Source organism: Lynx rufus, unplaced genomic scaffold (genome assembly GCF_022079265.1).
Source record: "Lynx rufus isolate CCGP_SWC_20201006 ecotype Redwood Valley unplaced genomic scaffold, mLynRuf1.p SCAF_38, whole genome shotgun sequence".
Classification (NCBI taxonomy): Eukaryota; Metazoa; Chordata; class Mammalia; order Carnivora; family Felidae; genus Lynx; species Lynx rufus.
The window spans coordinates 1584608-1605821 of record NW_025814854.1 but is presented as its reverse complement, the minus strand read 5'-3'; the positions used below and the strand labels follow the sequence as shown (position 1 = coordinate 1605821).

The following is a 21214-nucleotide window of genomic DNA, read 5'->3' as shown; positions in this document are numbered from 1 at the left end:
TTTGTCCATCTGTCCCCACGAGTGTCTGCTGAGTGCTGGATTGTCAGGCTCTGGACAGACCTGGAGGGCCTTGTCTGACACTCTGACACTGGTTTTAATCTGTGGGAACATGGGAGGGTGTTGAGCAGAAGAGTGATGTACTGTGACTTAGGTGGGTGTAAGGGGCAAAGACTGAAGCAGGAAGACCAGTTAGAGGCCTGGTGTCAGGCGTGGGGTGGGCATTTGGCGGGGGGCTGGGGTGCACCCCCTTGATTTCTGCGTATGGGATGGGCGCAGGTGTCTTATCAGGAACACGGGTGTTCTGCGCCCAGGCAGGCTGTCCCCCACACTAAACTTGCTGGGTCTGCTCTCCTTCTGGTTTCTTTGCGTTGGATGACTCCCGGGTTCTCTGGTTTACTGCTGCCACCGTGTACATTTGGTTTTGGACATGTTGAGCCCCCTGGCCTTGAGACGACCAAGGCAGATGTAGATTAGGCAGTTGTACCATCAACATCTGATTTTTGCCCTTCTCTGTGCTTGCGGCTCCCTTCCCGCCGCAAAGGATGGTCTTTTTTGCTCCCAAGCTGGGTCTTTGCCCTTCCTACCTTCTCTGCTGCGGCCTCTTCTCTACCTCTAGTTGTGGGGTTTGTTCTGCCAGGCTTCGGATGGTGTTCTGGGTTATTTACGCTGATGTGAGTGTCATCTAGTTGTATCTGTGGAACAAGGTGAACGTAGGGTCCTCCTGCTCCACCGTCTTCTCATCCCTCTCCACCATAGGCATCTGAGCCCCAGACCAACTCCTGAGGGTTGAGTGTGTCTTGATGGTGTGGATGTGGCTGGTGGAGGGAAGGCATTGGTGAGGAGAGGCCAGGAATGAGCCCTCGAGGTTCTGTAACACTCAGAAGCTGTGACCCCTCTTGCATTATTTTTTTAATTTTTTTTTTTCAACATTTATTTTTGGGACAGAGAGAGACAGAGCATGAACGGGGGAGGGGCAGAGAGAGAGAGGGAGACACAGAATCGGAAACAGACTCCAGGCTCTGAGCCATCAGTCCAGAGCCTGACGCGGGGCTTGAACTCCCGGACCGCGAGATCGTGACCTGGCTGAAGTCGGACGCTTAACCGACTGCGCCACCCAGGCGCCCCCCCCCTCTTGCATTATTAATGCTTACATCTAACTGCCTGAAATAGACTTCGAACAGAGGAATTTTCAATAAATATTACATGCTTAGCTTTTTTTATTACATGAATTAATCATTTGGCGTTAATTAAAAAATGAAAATCAGAAGCAACATTTATTTATCAATTAATTCTGGTTACCAAAGAATTATTTGGGTACAGGTAGTAGGTCTCTGTCCTGTTGGAAGTGTTGAAAAGCTGGATGAAATAAAAACTTACTTAGAATAAAAGGTTCCCACCCTTTTGGGTTCATGACCCTCCTCTGGGAAAGGAGGGCCTAACGTCCACCCCCTCTGTCTGCTGGTTCACACTCCTCTGACTGACTCCCTTCCAAATACTGGACTTGCTCCTGGCCCAGGCCCTGGGTTAGGGAGAGTGCTGACCCCCCATCCAGGGGAGAGGGAGGGAGCAGGGACAGCGCCTCGTCTGTGTGTGGGGGCTCGGAGTGTTTCCCCAAGTGAAAGGAGTCAGGGTTGATGCCCAGCGAGTGAGCAGAATCTGGTCAGTGGCACTGTGTCCCAAGCAAGGTGTGGTGACTAGGGCCAGACTCAGCCAGGGGTGTCAGGGCCTTGGACTTGAAGTCGAGATCGTTGAGAGAACGCGGATTCATTCATTGAGCAAACGTTTATTGAGGTCTTTGAATACGTGCTTGATACTGGGGTTGTGACACTGGAAGAACATCCACGAGTCTTGCCGTGCGTCGTCTGGCACGGTCAGGTTGCCGGGAAGCGTCCCGTGGAGTGGTTTCTGTTCTTAGGAGGCTTATGTTTTAGGTGAGTTGGGCGGCAGTGAGATACGAATAGCAGCAGGGCAAAACTGTGCTAGAAGAGAGATCAGGAATTAGTTCGTATGGTTCTCGCGGCGTTGCTTTGCCGCGTAAGCAGTGATCACTGAGCGGTCCTGCCACAAGCTGATAATTACATGTGTCCGCGTCGGCTGGCACTTACACGGCACTTTCCACGTCAGGCACTGTTGTGCCGTCCGTCCCTGTGTGTGTCTCCTTTCTGTCTTTACAGTGACTTGAAGCACAGGTGCCCTGGTCCCCAGTTTGTGTTGAGGAAACAGGCACAGAAAGGCTAAGGACTTGTTCAAGGCCAGCAGCACAGCCAGGAGGCGCAAGGGGCCAGGGCCAAGCAGCACCTGCCTTTTGGATATAAGGGGCTGGGGAGGTACTGTGACAGGCGTAAGGCCACCGAAGGTGCTATGTGCTGATTCTCTGACCAGTCTTTGTGGTTCAGACGGTAATTTCCATATAGCATTTTTGAGGATTTAATGTGGTCTCGTGGGTTTTATTGGACTTTGTGCAGGTGTTGATCTCAAAGTTGTATTACCTCAGGTTTTTTTGTTTTGTTTTGTTTTGTTTTTCAACGTTTTTTATTTATTTTTTTAAAAAATTTTTTTTTTCAATGTTTATTTATTTTTGGGACAGAGAGAGACAGAGCATGAACGGGGGAGGGGCAGAGAGAGAGGGAGACACAGAACCGGAAACAGGCTCCAGGCTCCGAGCCGTCAGCCCAGAGCCCGACGCGGGGCTCGAACTCACGGACCGCGAGCTCGTGACCCGAGCTGAAGTCGGCCGCCCAACCGACTGAGCCACCCAGGCGCCCCAACGTTTTTTATTTATTTTTGGGACAGAGAGAGATAGAGCATGAACGGGGGAGGGGCAGAGAGAGGGAGACACAGAATCGGAAACAGGCTCCAGGCTCTGAGCCATCAGCCCAGAGCCTGACGCGGGGCTCGAACTCATGGACCGCGAGATCGTGACCTGGCTGAAGTCAGACGCTTAACCGACTGCACCACCCAGGCGCCCCTTACCTCAGGTTTTTAACTGACATGAAGACTAAAATCCTCAGAATTTTGAGAATATTTTGGAGTCCATGCAATATTTATTTCACATATTCATTATTTTTTTATGTATGTTACCATTCTTTTTTTTTTTTTTTTTACATTATTGTACTGTATTTATTAGAGAAAATCTCTGTATAAGTGGACCTGCACAGTTCAAGCTCTTGTTCAAGGGTCAACTGTACTGTGTTCATGGGAGAGTAAGATGATACAACCTTTATTAACTTTTTTTCAGTGAAAACAACCAATTTATTGTGTTCATGTAGAAACACAAAATTCTGAAAATAAAATCGAGATCAAAAGGTTAAAATACTATATTCAAGAAATGTGTTTTGTAGGGGTTATTATAATAGTTAATAAATATTCTCTTTTCCCTGACTATCAATTATATTTTTAATTTTTTTTTTACTTTTTAATATTTTATTTCAGTATTTGAAATCAATACTATTACACAGGTTGAATTACAGATTTGTATTTGAGGATATTTTACTAAGTTTTTGTTTGTTTTATTTTTTTTTTAATTTACATCCAAATTAGTATGTAGTGAAACAATGATTTCAGGAGTAGATTCCTTAGTGCCCCTTACCCATTTAGCCCATCCCCCCTCCCACAACCCCTCCAGTAACCCTCAGTTCTCCATATTTATGGGTCTCTTCTGTTTTGTCCCCCTCCCTGTTTTTATATTATTTTTGTTTCCCTTCCCTTATGTTCATCTATTTTGTCTCTTAAAGTCCTCATATGAGTGAAGTCATAATGATTTTTATCTTTCTCTGACTAATTTCACTTAGCATAATACCTTCCCGTTCCATCCACGTAGTTGCAAATGGCAAGATTTCATTCTTTTTGATTGCCCAGTAGTACTCCATTGTATATATATACACCACATCTTCTTTATCCATTCATCCATCAATGGACATTTGGGCTCTTTCCATACTTTGGCTATTGTCAATAGTGCTGCTGTAAACATGGGGGTGCCTGTATCCCTTCAAAACGGCACACCTGTATCCCTTGGATAAATGCCTAGTAGTGCAATTGCTGGGTCATAGGGTAGTTCTGTTTTTAGTTTTTTGAGGAACCTCCATACTGTTTTCCAGAGTGGCTGCACCAGCTTGCATTCCCATAATTGTTACCATTCTAATGTCAATTTTGTGAAGGCATGAATTTGAAAAGGGGAAATTTTGAAGCTCCTAGTTTTGTGTGGAAATCACTTAGCTGCTGGCTGTGTCCCCTCCCCCCCCCCCCATCATTTCATTTGTCTGTGTTGTGGTTTTCCTGACTGCCTTCTGAGGTCAATACACTAATGTCCACAATGCAATGTATACTTACAGGCAGAATTTATTTTAATTTTACATGTTTCTTAAAGGTCTGATGAGGTCACTTAAATGTCTTAGTGATTTGTGATAGCTGGTATCCTGGAAAGTCCTCATGTGACCTCATGTCCTTGAGAACGTCAGGAGTCTTTTGTAGAAAATAAAGTGACTTGAGGACATCCATATATAGTGGAATGGTGGCTTTGGGGAATGTGGGAGTGGTTTGAGGTAGATGAGAGCGAGAATTTTAGTAGGACCCCATGAATGCTAATTGTTACCATGTGCTTTTCATGATTCTAAGATGTTTCTGGTATTAGAGGATTGAATCTTGAGTCCTGTAAACTATGCACGTTGTTAGTGTTAGGGAATATTCTGTTTCTTAAAGGGTAATCACCCATTAAACTTTGTAGGTCAGTTCTTTTTTAATCTGTTTTTGTTTGTTTTTTTCCCAGTATCCATCCCACTTAAATTTGCCCTTTTCAAAAAAAAATCTGTGTTTTCAAAATCGTGCTAAAACACGTATATCATAAAATGTGCCATTTAAACCATTTTTAAGCATACAATTCAGAGACATTTACCACGTTTTAACTAGTTCCTGTTGTTAACAATTTTCTAAGTCATTAACTTTTCGTAATAATGATTGTTCCTATTTTGGGGAAGGTGGCTTTCTGGATTGATTTCTAATAGCCAAATATTTACTTTTCTCTTCCTTTGAAATAATACTAGTTGTTACAGCTATGAACTTAACTTTAAGTACAGCTTTGGCCAGACACCTAAAGTTTTGATATATAGTGTTCTCAGTTTCGTGTTTTTCTCAGTCTTTACTCAGCAGACATTCAGTTAGTGCATATTATGTTCAAGTTACTATAGTCAGTACTGGGAATTTACTGGTAATCCCTGTCCTCTAGTATTAAATATTGGTGGGACTGTAATTACAAATTTATGTCTTCATTAAAGTACTTGAGAGAGAGCTTTGAATATTGAAGTGAATTGGACTTTGAAATATGTGGTTTCAGCTTTTATAAATCTTACATTCCATTTGTTTTTTGTTTTTAAAATTTTTTTAAAATTTTTTTACCGTTTATTTATTTTTGAGACAGAGAGAGACAGAGCATGAACGGGGGAGGGGCAGAGAGAGAGGGAGACACAGAATCGGAAGCAGGCTCCAGGCTCTGAGCCGTCAGCCCAGAGCCCGACGCGGGGCTCGAACTCACGGACCGCAAGATCGTGACCTGAGCTGAAGTCGGATGCTTAACCGACCGAGCCACCCAGGCGCCCCTAAATTTTTTTTTTTTTAATGTTTATTTATTTTTGAGACAGAGAGAGACAGAGCATGAATGGGGGAGGGTCAGAGAGAGAGGGAGACACAGAATCCGAAGCAGGCTCCAGACTCTGAGCTGTCAGCACGGAGCCCGACGCGGGGCTCGAACTCACGGACCGCGAGATCATGACCTGAGCCGAAGTCGGACACTCAACCGACTGAGCCGCCCAGGCACTCCTGTTTTTTGTTTTTAAGTGAATATGGCCTGTATAACTTGTGCCTGTTGGAGTGTAGGTTTCTGTTTGCTTTTTGGTAGCCTATTTGATCAACTGTGCAAGTGTTTCATGGAGTTTAACGCAAGAAGTATTCAGTGGAGTTTAAATCTTGACATAAATCCAACAATTATGCCTTATTTAAATTTGTCATTTATGTTTTTGTCTGCTTGGTTTGTCACAGATTGATAGGTGGCCTGTTTGACTATTGGTGACATCTGTTAATTTTTACCTGGAGACTTTACTGGCTTTGCATTTTATATATATTAACATGTTTATTTTTATGTTGAGTTGTGAGTTTCACGTCTTTATTAAAAGCATATTTCCTATTAACAGAGTAACCTTGTTACTTATAATGTTTATCTTTTCTTTAAAATTTTATTTTTAGGGGCGCCTGGGTGGCGCAGTCGGTTAAGCGTCCGACTTCAGCCAGGTCACGATCTCGCGGTCCGTGAGTTCGAGCCCCGCGTCAGGCTCTGGGCTGATGGCTCGGAGCCTGGAGCCTGTTTCCGATTCTGTGTCTCCCTCTCTCTCTGCCCCTCCCCCGTTCATGCTCTGTCTCTCTCTGTCCCAAAAATAAATAAACGTTGAAAAAAAAAAATTTTTTTTTAATTTTATTTTTAAGTAATCTCTTCACCTAATGTGCAGCTTGAACTCGTAACCCCAAGATCAGGAGTCACATGCTCCACTGACTGAGCCAGCCAGGCGTCCCACTTATGTTTTTCTGACTTTAAATTGCTACCCATTCATTTATTTTATTTGCATTTGCCTGCTTTATTTTGCCCATTTAAAATAGTCTGTCATTTTTATGGTAATAAATAGCTGCCGTTTTGACTTAATGGTTACTGTTACCATTAACCATTAATGGTTACTCTGGGTTACTTAACCCAGAGTCCTAGACTCTGTTAAGCACTTCACTTGTCATATCTCACTTGATTCTGTAGCAGCCCTCTGAGTGGATTTTTTTAATCTTCCCTTTGCAAATAAGGAAACTGAGATTTGGAGGATTAATGACTTGCCTAAGGATAAACAGTGAGTATTTTCAACCACAGTTGTGCAGTATTTTAAGTGTATGTTTTCTAAGCAGCCACAGGATTCAGTGTTGCTTTAAAAAATAAACTTAACATTTTTTTTTTTTTTTTTTGAGAGAGAGCAAGAGAGAGAGAGCTGGGGAGGGGCAGAGAGAGGGGGACAGAGGATCCAAAGCAGGCTCTGTGCTGTCAGCGCAGAGCCCGACGCAGGGCTGTAATTCATGAGCCATAAGATCGTGACATGAGCCAAAATCAGAAGTCGGATGGTCGACTGAGCCCCCAGATGCCCGTAGTGTTGCTGTTCTTGCAGGATGTGTCAGAGGGAAGTTTTAGAAGGAAGTTTAATGGAGAAGACATCCTTTTTGGGATTCTGCACCTGTCTCATGTGTCTCTTTATCTTTGACCATCACAATATCTAGTCAACATTTGTGTTGAACTTGTTGGTTCAGAGGTATGAGTCCAGATGGCCAGGCTAACTTCTTATACACTGAAACTATTATCACCTGGTACAGGTTTTCAACTCTTGGCTACTGAGAGTTCTAACCTAAAGTTGCAGGGGTGGGAAGGAAAAGTTTTCCGGATTGGTTGTTAGGTGCCAGTGAAAGATGCTACTTGCACTTGGGCCCTTCTCTCCTGCAGAAGCAGCACCATGTCTGTCTTGGGCATCTGTGCGGAATATGTACAGCTGCGTCTTATGGGATGGCTCTCTAACCCCAAAGGTCTCCCATTTAATGTGGTGAGTCCCCAGTAGGCCATTTCATCATTCTCCCCAGCCAGCTGTTTTGGGTGATGGGGTATGTGACAAGATGAGTGAATCCCATGACCATGGGTCCTAAAAGTGAAAAGTTGTACAGTAAGTCTATAATGGTGACACGGGAGAACTGGGTGTATCAGTCTAGGTCCAATCAGGAAACAAACCATATAGTTAATTTATTTTTTTATTTTATTTTATTTTGTATTTTTTTAAACCATATAGTAATTTAAACAAGGGAAATTTAATATATTAAGAAATTAGTAAGCTCCGCTAGAGTAACTGTAAACTGGAAAGGAAACTCTAAAGTATACTCAAGGGCTGAGGGATAGTACCCCCATGGAAGGACACATTTCGAAGGGGGCCACACCCCAAAGCTGGGGTTCATACCTTGTTGGAGCACATGTGGTTGCAGCTGGGTTGCCTGGGCCAGAGCTAGTCCACAGTCACTGGGCAAGCAGGATCTGTCTGGGGTGCACGCAAGCTGAGGCTAGTGGGTGGGCATGCATGGCAGTCAGGGCACCCCTGCAGGCAGGCTGCCTGGGATGCGTCATGTCTGTGTTGGGAGGGCCACGGGAAACAGACCTCTAGGGTTCAGGCGAGCCAGCGTCGATGGGCAAGTGTGCAGGAGTCTGGGAAGCATGGCCAGAGCCGATTGCTGGAGCGGTAGCCCCCTTATTCAGGCGCTCAGACATTTCTGTGTATCACGTGGGCCAGGGCGGCTCCAGGCCACTATGTGGGACAAGGTTGGGTAGTAGGCTCACTAGATAGCCAGCCCTGCAGGACCCCTCACCTGTGCAGAGGCATGGGGGCTGAGGAGAGGTTGGAGGAAGCCAGTAACTGAGGCTGGGGCACAAGTCCGGCCTCTCTGGGGCTCCCAGCTATGTTGTTGCTTGCTGAGTGAGTCCAGTGCTAGAGAAGGCACGAAATGCCGAATACCAGACAAGCTGTGCCCTGCAGACACCTGGCATTGGAGAACCCGGATCGTTCTTGGCGGAGGTGTAGGTCACTGAGCAGATTCATCACTCCCACCCTTGCTGTCATGAGCGTATGAGAGTAAGTGTCAGGGAAAGAAGCTCAGAGACACGTGTGGCGCTGCTCATCTTGTCCACTGACCTTTGAGAGCTGCGTTTGCAGGGCGTGTCCTTGCTGAGCATATTCACACAGGACACAGGGGCCCTTGCGTGCCGAGTCCGTCCTCGCACCCCTTCTCTAGAGCCCTTTGCCACCAGCTATCGCTTCTTGTTCTCTCCAAATTCCTGACCGTCCTGCCAGACAGTCGCTTCCGTCAGTGAATTGGTGTGGATCTGCATCTCTGGCCATTTTTCCTTCCTGGCAAAGGGTCCATCCGACCATGCTTCTCAGACCTGTGCCCGCTGGTTTGGATTTTCCTGCCACTGGGCCTTCAGGACCGAGTCTGAGTGTAGTGTCATGTTGCAGCCATCCGCTGGCTGGTGCCAACACATCACTTAAACCAACTGTAAACAGACTCAGCATTTTCTTCCCTGACCGTTGGTCTTAGGGGAGTCCCTGAGAGGCTGTAGGTGTAGTTTCTAAAGTGGCGGTGAAGGAACTTGATTCTGCATATTGTGCATGTGATTCCAGGATCTTCTGGTACAAGTTACCCCGACGGGCAGCTCAGCTCCCGTGTCAGGCAGTCAGCCTTTCCTGTCTGTCACTCTGAAAACCGCTGGCGAGTCTTCTGCTTGTTCATTCAGTGAACGCTGCCTGCCCTAGGAGTGATGTTATGGAAGGTGTTAGTGGAAAGAATGTGATTGGGACAAAGTCTCTGGTCTCACGGAGCCCATGGTCAGTTTCTCGGGAGAGAGGTGAGTGCATGTGGTTGAGAAGTGCCGCGGGAGCAGGAAGGCGGGACTAGCCACCCAGCCTGGACGAGAGGGGGAGGGGGAGGGGATGAGTCAGCTTTGAAAGGGAAGATGATGCAGGAGTCCCAGTGCTCCCGAGAGGCACTTTCCAGGTGGCTGATGGGAGGAGGAGCTTTCCCTGACCCCTCCCAGGCAGATGCTGGCAGAGAAGCAGTCCACTGTCGTCTTGGGAGTGCAGGTGTGGGATTCAGACTGCCTGGATTTGAATCCTAGCTCTGTGATGTTAGATGAGGTTTCCTGATGGTTCTGTTCCTTAGGTGTCACAGCTTTAAAATGAGACAATAGTGCCTACTTTGGAGTCATTGTAAGAGTCATAGGAAGAAGTACATGTATGGCATTTCGCATAATGCCTGGCACTTGGCTCTTGGCTTTGTAGCCTGGTGTGAGTCATTTCCTCTCCTTGGGGCTTTTGTAGTAACATGCACATCTTTTTATATTAATGCTCTTTCTTTCATTATGTTGGAACAGCTCACTCCTGTGGCATTTTCTCAAGAGCCAGAGAATATATGTGGTCTTTGGATCTGTCTCCAGCATCTTGTAGGTCTTCCGTAAATACTGACTGAACCATACAGAAGTAGGCATGTAGGAGAAATGGATTCTTTTCTAACTATGAGGTTTGTTTCTGTCAATTTATTTCTGGTAATATGTTTTTTCCCCCTAAGTTTATTTATTTATTTTGAAAGAGCGAACGTGGGAGGGGGAGAGAGAGAAAAATCCCAAACAGGCTTTATACCAGCAGTGCTGAGCCCAATATGGGGCTCGATCCCACAAACCGTGAGATCATGACTTGAGCCGAAACCAAGAGTCGGATGCCTAACCAAGCGAGCCACCCAGGGTGCCCCTCAGTCTTTGAGTCTTTAGTCAGACGACATTCATTCAACTAGGGCAGAGACGGTGTCTTCTCCCTCAAGGTGCCACCATATGTGGTCCTAGGCAAAAGTGTGGGTCATTCTTTATTAATCATAATGCTAGCCAGCACTGGACGGTCTCTAACTGCGTGCCAAGCTGGGGCTTGAAGCACTTCTTACCTCCTCATGGCAGGCCCGTGCGGCTGGTGCTCGAGGACAGAGAGAGGGTGAGTGACGCCCATATCAACATGCTAGTAAGTGAGACTGGGCAGTCCGGCCACGACTCGGCATTCTTAGTTATTTCAGTAGAGTTGTTTTTCCTTTAACTTTTTATTCTTTATTTTGAAAAATAAACTTTATTGAGTTATAATTTGCACACAGTAGGATGTACCCATTTTTTTTCAAGTTTATTTATTTTCAGAGAGAGAAGGTACGGGGTGGGGGGGGGTGGAGCAGGGAGAAAATCCCAAGCAGGCTCTGCACTGTCAGTGCAGAGCTTGATGTAGGGCTTGAACCCACGAGCTGCAAGACCATGACCTAAGCTGAAACCAAGAGTAGGAAACTTGACCGACTGAGCCACCCTAGGATACACCCATTTTAAACATACAGTTTTCTGAGTATGGATGAATGTTTACCATACTTAGGAAATTTCTGGGTTACCTGGGTGGCTCAGTCGGTTAAGTCTCCAACTCTTGGTTTTGGCTCAGGTCATGATCTCACGGTTCATGAGTTCTAGCCCTGCGTTGGGCTCCAGGCTGACAGAGCAGAGCCTGCTTGGGATTGTCTTTCCCTCCCTCTCTCTCTCTGCCCCTCCTCTGCTTGTACTCTTTCTCTCTCTCAAAATGGACAAACTTAAAAAAACAAAAACAAAAACCCTAGGAAATGTCCATCACCCCACCCAGTTCCCTCAAGCCCTTTGCCAGTCCACCCCCTCTCCTCTGGCCCCAGGCAGCCATTGATGATTCTTGATAGGGTTTGACTAAAACCTCCCATCTTGCTGGCTATATTTTCCGTTCATTCATTTTTTGTTTTCTTTTCCCCCTTTTTTCTGCCTCTTCTCGGTTTTATTTAGCATGTTTTATGATTCCGTTTCACCTCTTCTGTTGACTTACTATTCATACCTCTTAAAATATTTTATACTTGCTGCCTTTGGGCTTACGGTGTACATTTTAATTTTTTGAATTTGTTTATTTTCAGAGAGAACATGTACTTCTTTCATTTCCAAAGCACCGTGCATCTTGGTGACACTAGCTTCTCTACCAAGGTGTCACAGAAAGCAGATTTGAAATTCCCACTAGGCTACAGATCACAGTTACTTCCAAGTGATCGTCACGGTTGAGACGGCCATGGGTTTCATTAGGCCTCCTTTGGGCTCCCCTTTCTCTTTCACGCACCCACACTCACACAGTGGGCAGGTCCTTCAGCCAGTGGGCGTGGCTGGCTCACTCCAGTACTGCTCCCCGAGGAACATGACCACTCGGGTGAGCGACGCCCCACGGATCATAGAGCCCTGTCCTGGAAAGCCACATCACTGTTGGATAAGCCCAGCATGTTGGCAGTGTCCGGGATCTTCTGAGTCCCCTTCAAGGTCAGTCTCTGGGCCCTCAGTCCTTCCAGAATACTGTGTCCGACTCCCCTGAGGCCATCCATGCCATGGTGAATTTTCTGGAGGGAAGAGTCAGACCACAGTGAGTCATGCATTAGGGTGGTGGTGTCGAGTCATTAGTGGTGGAGGTGGCACCCAGAAGCTCCTCTTGCTGTCTTGTCTCTTCTGCTGCGCCCTTGCGTACCGCTGATGCTGGAAGTTTCTGAGCGCAGTCTACAGGTACTGGGTGTGCTACTTTAACCTGTCCGTGTGAAGCGTGGCGTTCTTTCTTTGGTTAGGGGGCTCTTGGCTGGACATAATCCCTAGAAGTTCTAGATGGCTGAATATCTGGTCTGTGTTTGCTTAGATTTTGTTTTCTACTAAATGCAGAGACTGTTTGTCTGTCATCTCAGTCCCATGTGAGACTGGGCCTTAGGGACCTGCTTGTGTGTTTGCTGGTGTAGCAGTCCATGTTGCCAGCCCCCACCAGGTCCGGTCCTGGCTTTACAGTGTACATTTAAAGAAAAAAAATTTTTTAAGTTTATTTTTGAGAAAGAGAGACATAGCATGAGTGGGGGAGGAGCAGAGCGAGAGGGAATCCGAAGCAGGCTCCAGCCTCTGAGCTGTCAGCACAGGCCCAACGCGGGGCTCGAACCCACGAACTGTGAGATCATGACCTGAGCTGAAGTGGGACGCTTAACCGCCTGAGCCCCCCAGGCGCCCCTACAGTGTACATTTTAAATTTGTGCAAAGTGTACCTTCAAATGATATTATATTGCTTCACAGCGTAGTACAGGCATCCTGGTTTTATATTGTGCTCCGCAGATACTGTGTTTTTTACAAATTGAAGGTTTTTTATTGGTGCCGTTTTTCCAAAAGCATTTACTCCCTACGTGTCTCTGTCTTAGGTTAGTAGTTCTCGCACTATTTCAGAGTTTTTCCTCATTATTATGTTTGTTATGGTGATGCGTGATCAGTGATCTTTGATGTTACTGTTGTACTTGTTTTTGGGGCACCATGAACTGTGTCCATTAAGACCGTGGACTTAATTGATAAATGTGTGTATTCTAGCTGCTCTGTAGAATGTCAGTCACCATCCCACAACTTTCCTCGGGCCTCTCCACTCCCTGAGACACAGCAGTACTGAAATTAGGCCAACTAACAACCAACCCCACAGTGGCCTCTGAGGGTTCAAGTGAAAGGAAAGGTCACGCATCTCTCACTTGAAATCAAAAGCTAGACATGATGAAGCTGAGTGAGGGAGGGATGTCTAAAGCCAAGATAGGCTGAAAGGTAGGCCTCTTGTACCAAACAGCCAAGTTGCAAATGGCAAGGAAAAGTTCCTAAAGGAAATGAGTGCTACTCCAGTGAGCACATGAATGATAAGAAAGGGAAATGGCCTAACTAGCGGTAGGGAGAAAATTTCAGTGGTCTGGAAGGAAGATCAAAACAGCTGCAATACTCTCTTAAACCAAAGCCTCTTCCAGAGCAAGGCCCTGACTCTCTTCAATTCCGTGAGGGCTGGAGGAGGAGAGGAAGCTGCAGAAGAAAAATCTGAAGCTTGCAGAGTTGGTTCATGAGATTTAAGAAAGACGCCGTCTCCATGACACAAAAGTGCCAAGTGAGGCAGCAAGTGCTGATGGAGAAGCTGCAGCAAGTTCTCCGGAAGGTCTAGCTAGGATAATTCATGAAGGAGGCCACACTAAACAATGGATTCTCAGTGTAGACGAAAACAGCCTCATTTGGGGAGAAGACTGGGACTGTCATCGCTAGAGAGGAGAAGTCATTGCCTGACTTCAAAGTTTCAAGGGACAAGCGGATTCTCTTGTTAGGGGCTAATGTAGCTGGTGACTTGAAGTTGGAGCCAGTGCTCATTTACCGTTGGGAAAATCCTAGGGCCCTGAAGAACTGTGCTGAATCTACTCTGCCTGCGCTCTACAGATGGAACAACAAAGCCTGGATGACAGCATATCTGTTTACGACATGGTTTACCAAATATCTTAAACTGACTGTTCAGACCTACAGTTCAGAAAAAAAGATTCCTCTCAAAATAATACTGCTCATTGACATTGTACCCAGTCACCCAGGAGCTCTGGTGATGTATAGCAAGATGAATGTTGTTTTCATGCCTGCTGATACAACATCCATTCTGCAGCCCATGGAGCAAGGAGTAATTTCTAATTTTGACTTTTTAGTCTTACTATTTAAGAAACACATATCTTAAAAAATATAAGGCTGTAGACACCATAAATGGTGACTCTTCTGATGCAGCGTGAATTGAAAATCTTCTGGAAACGATTCACCGTTCTGGATGTCCTTACGAAAATGTTTCTTCCCGTGGCTCATGGGAAGAGGTCAAAATATCAATATTGACAGGAGTTTGGGAGAAGTGGGTTCCAGCCCTCATGCAGGACTTTGAGGGGTTCAAGACTCCGTGGAGAAGTCACTGCAGATGGGGTGGAAACAGCAAGAGAACTATGATCAGGGGCTGAATGGCTGCGATCTCAGGATCAAACTTGAACGGATGAGGAGCGCTTCCTACGGAGGAGCAAAGAAAGTGGTTTCTTGAGATGGACTCTGCTCCTGGTGAAGATGCCGTGAAGATGGTTGGAATGACAACAAGGCTTTAGAATGTGGCATAAACGTAGTTCATAAAGAGTGGCAGGGTTTGAAGGGACTGACTCCAATTTTGGAAGAAGTTGTAGTGTGGGTAGAATGCTGTCAGACAGCATCACGTGCCACAGAGAAATCATTTGGGAAAGGAAGAGGCGGCAAATTCATTCTCTTGTTTTGAGAAACTGCCACAGACACCCCAACCTTCAGCAACCAGGACCCTGATCAGTCAGCAGCAGTCTGCGTCAAGGCAAGACCCTCCAGCACAAAAAGGTTGCGGCTCGCTGAAAGCTCAGATGATGGTTAGCATTTATAGTAATTTAAAAACAAGATACAGAGTTCAAGTATGTACATAGTTTTTCTGCTATTGCACACTAATAGGCTACAGCATACTAGTGCACTGGGAAAAAGAAATTCATTTGAGTGGCTCTGTTTGCAGTGGTCTGGAGTTGAACCCACAGTCTCTCTAAGGTGTGCCTGCCAAAGGGCCTTTACATAGTATATTCCCAATTCTCTGATGTTATCTATTTTGCATTTATATGTGCTATTAACACACAGTACTCACTATTTTTGCTTTTGAAAGTTATCTTTTAGTGCAATTCTTGAAAAAACAGAAAAGACTGATTTTATTTTACTTGCATTATGTTTTTAGGGCTCTTCATTTCTTTTTGTAGATCCAAGTTTCAGTATTACTCAGATTCTTTCTGCCTGAAATATCTTACATTTCTTGTAGGTTAAGTCTCCTGGCAATGAATTTTCTTCAGTATTTGTGTCTGAGAAAATCTTTCTCCGTTATTTTTAGAAAAATATCTTTGCACTGGGACGCCTGGGTGGCGCAGTCGGCTAAGCGTCCGACTTCAGCCAGGTCACGATCTCGCGGTCCGTGGGTTCGAGCCCCGCATCAGGCTCTGGGCTGATGGCTCGGAGCCTGGAGCCTGTTTCCGATTCTGTGTCTCCCTCTCTCTCTGCCCCTCCCCCGTTCATGCTCTGTCTCTCTCTGTCCCAAAAATAAATAAACGTTGAAAAAAAAAAAAAATTTAAAAAAAAAAAAAAAAAAAAGAAAAATATCTTTGCTGGGTATAGAATTTTGACTTAATAGGTGGTGGTTGTTGCTTTTCCCTTTCAGTACTCTAAAAAAAAAAAAAAATCACCGTCTTCTGGGTTTCATGTCCCCATCCTCCCCCCCCCCCCCCGACCGCCAGGAACCCTGCTGTAATTCTTGTTTTTGTTCTTCTGTGTCTAATGTCTCTTATCTCTGGCTGCCTTCAAGATTTTCTCTTTTTCGTTTGTAGCATTTTGGAAGTGATATAATGAGGCAGGTTTTTTTTTGTTTTTTTGTTTTTTTTTAGCCTAATTGATATTCTCTGTGCTTCTTGGATCTGTGGTTTGGTGTGTCATTAATTTTGGAAAGTTCTCAACCGTAATTTCTTCTGCTCTGTTCACCTCTTGCCAGGATTCTGATTACCTATAAATGAGAATGTTTCCTATTGTGTCACACTTCTTGTTTGTTCCCCCCACCGCCCACCTTTTCTTTTTGTGTTTTAGTTTGGGTGAGTTGATCTGTCTTCAAGCTCACTGATTCTGTAGTGTTCATTTCCCTGCTGAAACTACCTTTCTGATGTTGTCCACTTTTTCTGTTAATAGTCTTTTTTTTTTTTTTAATTTTTTTTTTTTCAACGTTTATTTATTTTTGGGACAGAGAGAGACAGAGCATGAACGGGGGAGGGGCAGAGAGAGAGGGAGACACAGAATCGGAAACGGGCTCCAGGCTCTGAGCCATCAGCCCAGAGCCTGACGCGGGGCTCGAACTCACGGACCGCGAGATCGTGACCTGGCTGAAGTCGGACGCTTAACTGACTGCGCCACCCAGGCGCCCCAATAGTCTTTAATATATTAATTATATATAGTTATTTCAAATTCCCTGTTAGATAGTTCCAACACCTGCTTCATGTCTGAATCTTGTTTTGATGATTGCTCTGTCTCTTGGGAGTGTGGGTTGTTTTTCCCCCATGCCTTTTATATGCTTTATAATTGTTTTTCAAAGCCAGACATACTGTATAGGACAGTAGAAACTGAAGTAAATCATTTTTATGCCTGGAAATGGACACAGCTTTCTTTCTACTCGGTCTTTAGTGCTGTAGTTTGTATTACTCTCATTAAAAGTAGACCTACATTTAGGATTTATTGTTGCTTTGGTTATTGTCAGTGCACCACAGCTGTCAAAGTTCTGTAGCAAGGGCTTATGTTTAGTGTGAAGGTGGGTTACCAGAACTCTGTAATTCTGAGTTTTAAGTCTTCCCTATTTGTAGTACTTCACAAAGTGTATCTTTGCACACCCTTATTCCTCTCCGTCCGTCCTAGTAGTAGTCTTCAGTTGGCTGTTATTTGAAGCTTTTTTATTTAATCATGTTTGGTGGTAGTGTGGTGCTGTCTTCATTATTCTGAGTAAGACTCCGCGGTAGGCATGTATGGCAACCCTGAGTCTTGGGGAGTGGCCCTCTTGGATCTTCTGTCCCTTCTTCCTTGGCTCAGGTTATGGGCTCATTGTGCAATCCTGCCCCTTCTCCAGGAGTAAATGCCACCCCCCCCATTCCCTTCCCCAAGTTGTAATGAGTGTTCACCACAGCCCTCCCCTGTACAGATTAAGGCTTTTGTTCCTTCGTGGAGATGGAAGGGAAGGACCTGGGTGAAATTTCTTGCCCCTCCCACTTGCTGCTGCTCCCCTGCCCAGTTCTGTACTGCCATCAGTGCTTCTTAGGGCTCTTTCACGTCTTTTCAGTGACCATCCCGTGGGTTTCGTAGACAGGTTGCAAAGGGATACAGACTTCCCCAATTTCTGTGACCCCAGGAGTTGTCCTGACAGTTTGCAGTCTTCACAATTTGTCATCTATTCATAACAGTCTTCTTATCAGTGCCACATTGCATCCACCTCAGGTGAGTGTGTATGCTCTTTCCTTGAAGGCACTCGGAGTTTGGGCCAGTTTGCTCTGTGACCTCAGTTCCCTGGTAGCTTCAAAAAAAGTCATGGACTTGAAATTAGTTGGTTTTTATTGTTAAGTGTGGGAGCAGTCCATCCTGGGGCAGAAGCCGGAAGCAACCTTCCTCTGTCTTGAGGAACGGAAAGAAGTTTTATAAAGCTTGATGAAGTCCAGTTCATCATTTTTTTTCCTTTTATCATTAGTGCTTTTCAGGATCCTAAGAAATCTGTCTACCCCAAGGTTGAAATCTTTTGTCTACTCTAAGGTTGGGAAGATTTTTTTACTTTGTTTTCATATTAAAGTTTTATAATTTTAGCTTTTTATGTTTTTAAAGATTTTATTTTTAAGTAATCTCTGTACCCAAGGAGAGACTTGAACTCATGACCCTGAGATCAAGAGTCGCACGCTCCACTGGCTGAGCCAGCCAGTGCCCCTATAATTTAGCTTTTATGTATAGGTCTGTTATTCATTTCACATTAATTTTTACAGTGGTGTTAGGTAAGGTTGGAGGTGTTTTCCTATGGATTTCCAGTTGTGTATCATTTACTGAGAAGCCTCATCCTCACCAACTGAATTACCTTGTTCTTTTGTCAAACATTTATTTCTTTTTTTCAAAACTTTTTTTATTGTTAAATGCTGTAAAAGAGCATAAAATGAATGTATAGCTGTGTAAATTATTTGAATTTGACCCCTAGTATGAGTACCAGTCAGATAAATAGAACATTCTGGTGACTCTAAAAGCCCACTAAAGGTTGGTTACAGTTCCCTTTCTTTCCCTTTGTAGGTAACCACTAAGCATACATACCTAAACAGTATAGTTTTGCCTGTTTTTGAATATTACATAAATGGAAGCAAACTACCTACAGTCTTTGGTATATGGCTTTTTTCATGCAATAATATTTTTAAGATTTGTTTTGAACTGAGCTACAATTTGATCATTTTATTGCTGAGTAGTGTTTCACTGTACGAATAGACTACAATACATTTATCCATTCTATAGTTGATGGGTATCTGGGCTATTTCCAGTTTGGAGCTGGTATGAATAATCTTGTACAGGTATCTTGGTGCCTACAAAACAGGGTATCAGGAAAGATACGTATTTAGAAGAGAAACTACTTGGTCATAATATATTGTGTTTTTGAAGTCTTAAAATATAGTGTGTGTTCCCCAACATGGTTATACCTGTTTCCACTCTACCAGCAGTGCACCAGAGTTCCCGTGGTTTTGTTTTTTTGCCTAAGTGGTCACAGTTGTTTTTTTTCTTTTTAATTTTTTTTAACGTTTATTTATTTTTGAGACAGAGGATGAATGGGGGAGTGTTAGAGAGAGAGGGAGACACACAGTCTGAAGCAGGCTCCAGGCTCTGAGCTGTCAGCACAGAGCCCGACGTGGGGCCTGAACCCACGGACTGTGAGATCATGACCTAAGCCGAAGTTGGACGCTCAACCTACTGAGCCACCCAGGTGCCCCAACACAGTTTTTTTTATTTTAGCTACTCTGCTTGGTATTTTACTGTGATTTTAATTTACATTCTTTGACTATATGTTAATTGACCATTTGGATATCCTTTTTTTGTGAAAGCCTGTTCAAGTCTTTTGCTCATTTTTTTTCTATTGAGTTTTAGATCTTTTTCTTAGTTTTTTTTCTTTCTTAATGCTGTCTTTTGTCTAGAAGTTTATTTAAAATTTTTTTTTAATGTTTATTTTTGAGAGAGAGAGAGAGAGAGAGAGACAAGAGTGTGAGTGGGCAAGGGGGTAGAGAGAGAGGGAGACATAGAACCCGAAGCAGGCTCTAGGCTCCGAGCAGGCTCAGCACAGCACCCAATGCAGGGCTCAAACCCATGAACCGCGAGATCATGACCTGAGCCGAAGTCGGAGGCTCAACCGACTGAGCCACCCAGGCACTCCTGGAAGTTTGTTTTTAAATAGTTAGATCTGTTCACTCCTTTATGCTGTAGTTCTTTTGATGTCTTGCTTTAAAATGTTTTCCTTCACTGGAGATCATGAAGATACCAATGTTATCTTTCACATGTAGGTCTATAATTTGAAATTGATTTTTGTATATCATGTGATGTAGGGATTATATTTTATTTTTCCTTCATTTGGATACATAGTTGTCGTAATACTATTAGTTAAAAAGAATGTTCTTTCCACAGTGCTATGGAATGCCATCTCTGTTATAAATTTAGAGTCTATAAATATCTTGGTTCTGTGTTCTTTGTCTATTTGTCTATCCTTGGATCAATACCATTCTCCCTCAGTTAGTGCAGCTATTTTTTTTTTTTTTAATGTTTATTTATTTTTGAGAGAGACAGCATGAGCAGGGGCGGGGCAGAGAGAGAGAGGGAGGGAGGGAGGGAGGGAGGGAGAGAGAGAGAGAGAGAGAGAGAGAGAGAGAGAGAATCCCAAGCAGGCTCCATCCACACTGTCAGCAAAGAGCCTGACATAGGCTCAATCCCATGAACCATGAGATCATGACCTGAGCTGAATTCAAGACCTGGACATTTAACTGACTGCACCCCGCCCCCCCGGCGCCCAGTACAGCGTTTTAATAAGTCCTGGTAGTCCTCCTTGTATTGGTTATTCTTGGCTCCCTTGTCTTTTTATGTAAATTCTAGACTCTCAGTTTCCATATACAGATTTGTTTGAATTTTGGTTCAAATTCCATTGAATATATAGATCAGTCTGAGGAATGATGACATTGTCACCTCGAGTTTTTCATCTTTGAAGCTGATATTTTTCTCCATTTATTTGAGTATCTGTACTTTTCTCAATAAAAATGTATAGTTTTCTCTAACTTTGAGTTTTCATCTGTAAGTGTGTGATTTCTGTTTACTTTGGGTGTCTTTACTTTTGTCAATAAAGATTTATAGTCTTCTCTTTTAGGTATAGTTTTCTCTGCATGGTTTCCCTCTAGCTTTTGATTTATTCTTTGGCATTTAAGAAGTTTTAAAATCACTTAACTTAGAAACAATTTCAAATTTATAGAAAAGTACAAAAATATTACCAAATTTCTATATCCTCTTGGCCCGGATTCCCCAACTTTTGGCATTTTATTACATTTGCCTTATCATTACATCTCTCCCTTCCTCTCTCTTCCCCTTCTTCTCTCTATACACACATGTATATGTTTTATGATTTTTCTCTGGGCTCCCTTGAAGAAAAATTATAAACATAGTGTCCATTACCTCTAGTATGAATGTGTATTTTTCTAAAAACAGGAACATTCTTCTCCGTATAAATTGTATACCTGTCAAATCAGAAAATTAGCATTGTTACAGTATTAACATCTCACCCACAGGTTCTTTCAAATTTCACCATTTGTCCCCCAAATGTTCTTTTTTTTTTTTAATTTTAATGTTTATTTATTTGGGGTGGGGGATGCAGAGAGAGAGAGAGAGGGAGGGAGGGAGAGAGAGAGAGAGAGACAGAAAGAAAGAAAAGAAAAGAGAAAGAGAAAGAGAAAGAGTCCCAAGGAGGCTCCATGCTGTCAGTAGAGAACCCGACACAGGGCTTGATCTCAGGAACTGTGAGATCATGACCTGAGCTGAAAGCAAGAGTTGGATGCTTAATCAACTGAGCCACTCAGGCACTCTGCCTCCCCCCACCCCAGAGTGTTCCTAATAGCAAAAACAAACGAAAGAACTTTCCTCCCTGTTCCTTTATGGTCCAGGATA

At 44.1% G+C, this 21214-nt stretch overlaps 1 protein-coding gene and 1 pseudogene across 2 annotated transcripts in view; one reads left to right on the top strand and one right to left on the bottom strand.

Moving 5' to 3' along the window:
• FAM193A (family with sequence similarity 193 member A) overlaps nucleotides 1-21214 on the top strand; it is a 163921-nt gene that overhangs the window by 28282 nt on the left and 114425 nt on the right. The gene's annotated exons all lie outside the window — the stretch shown is intronic.
• Nucleotides 11783-12519, bottom strand: LOC124522612 (Golgi SNAP receptor complex member 2-like; annotated as a pseudogene).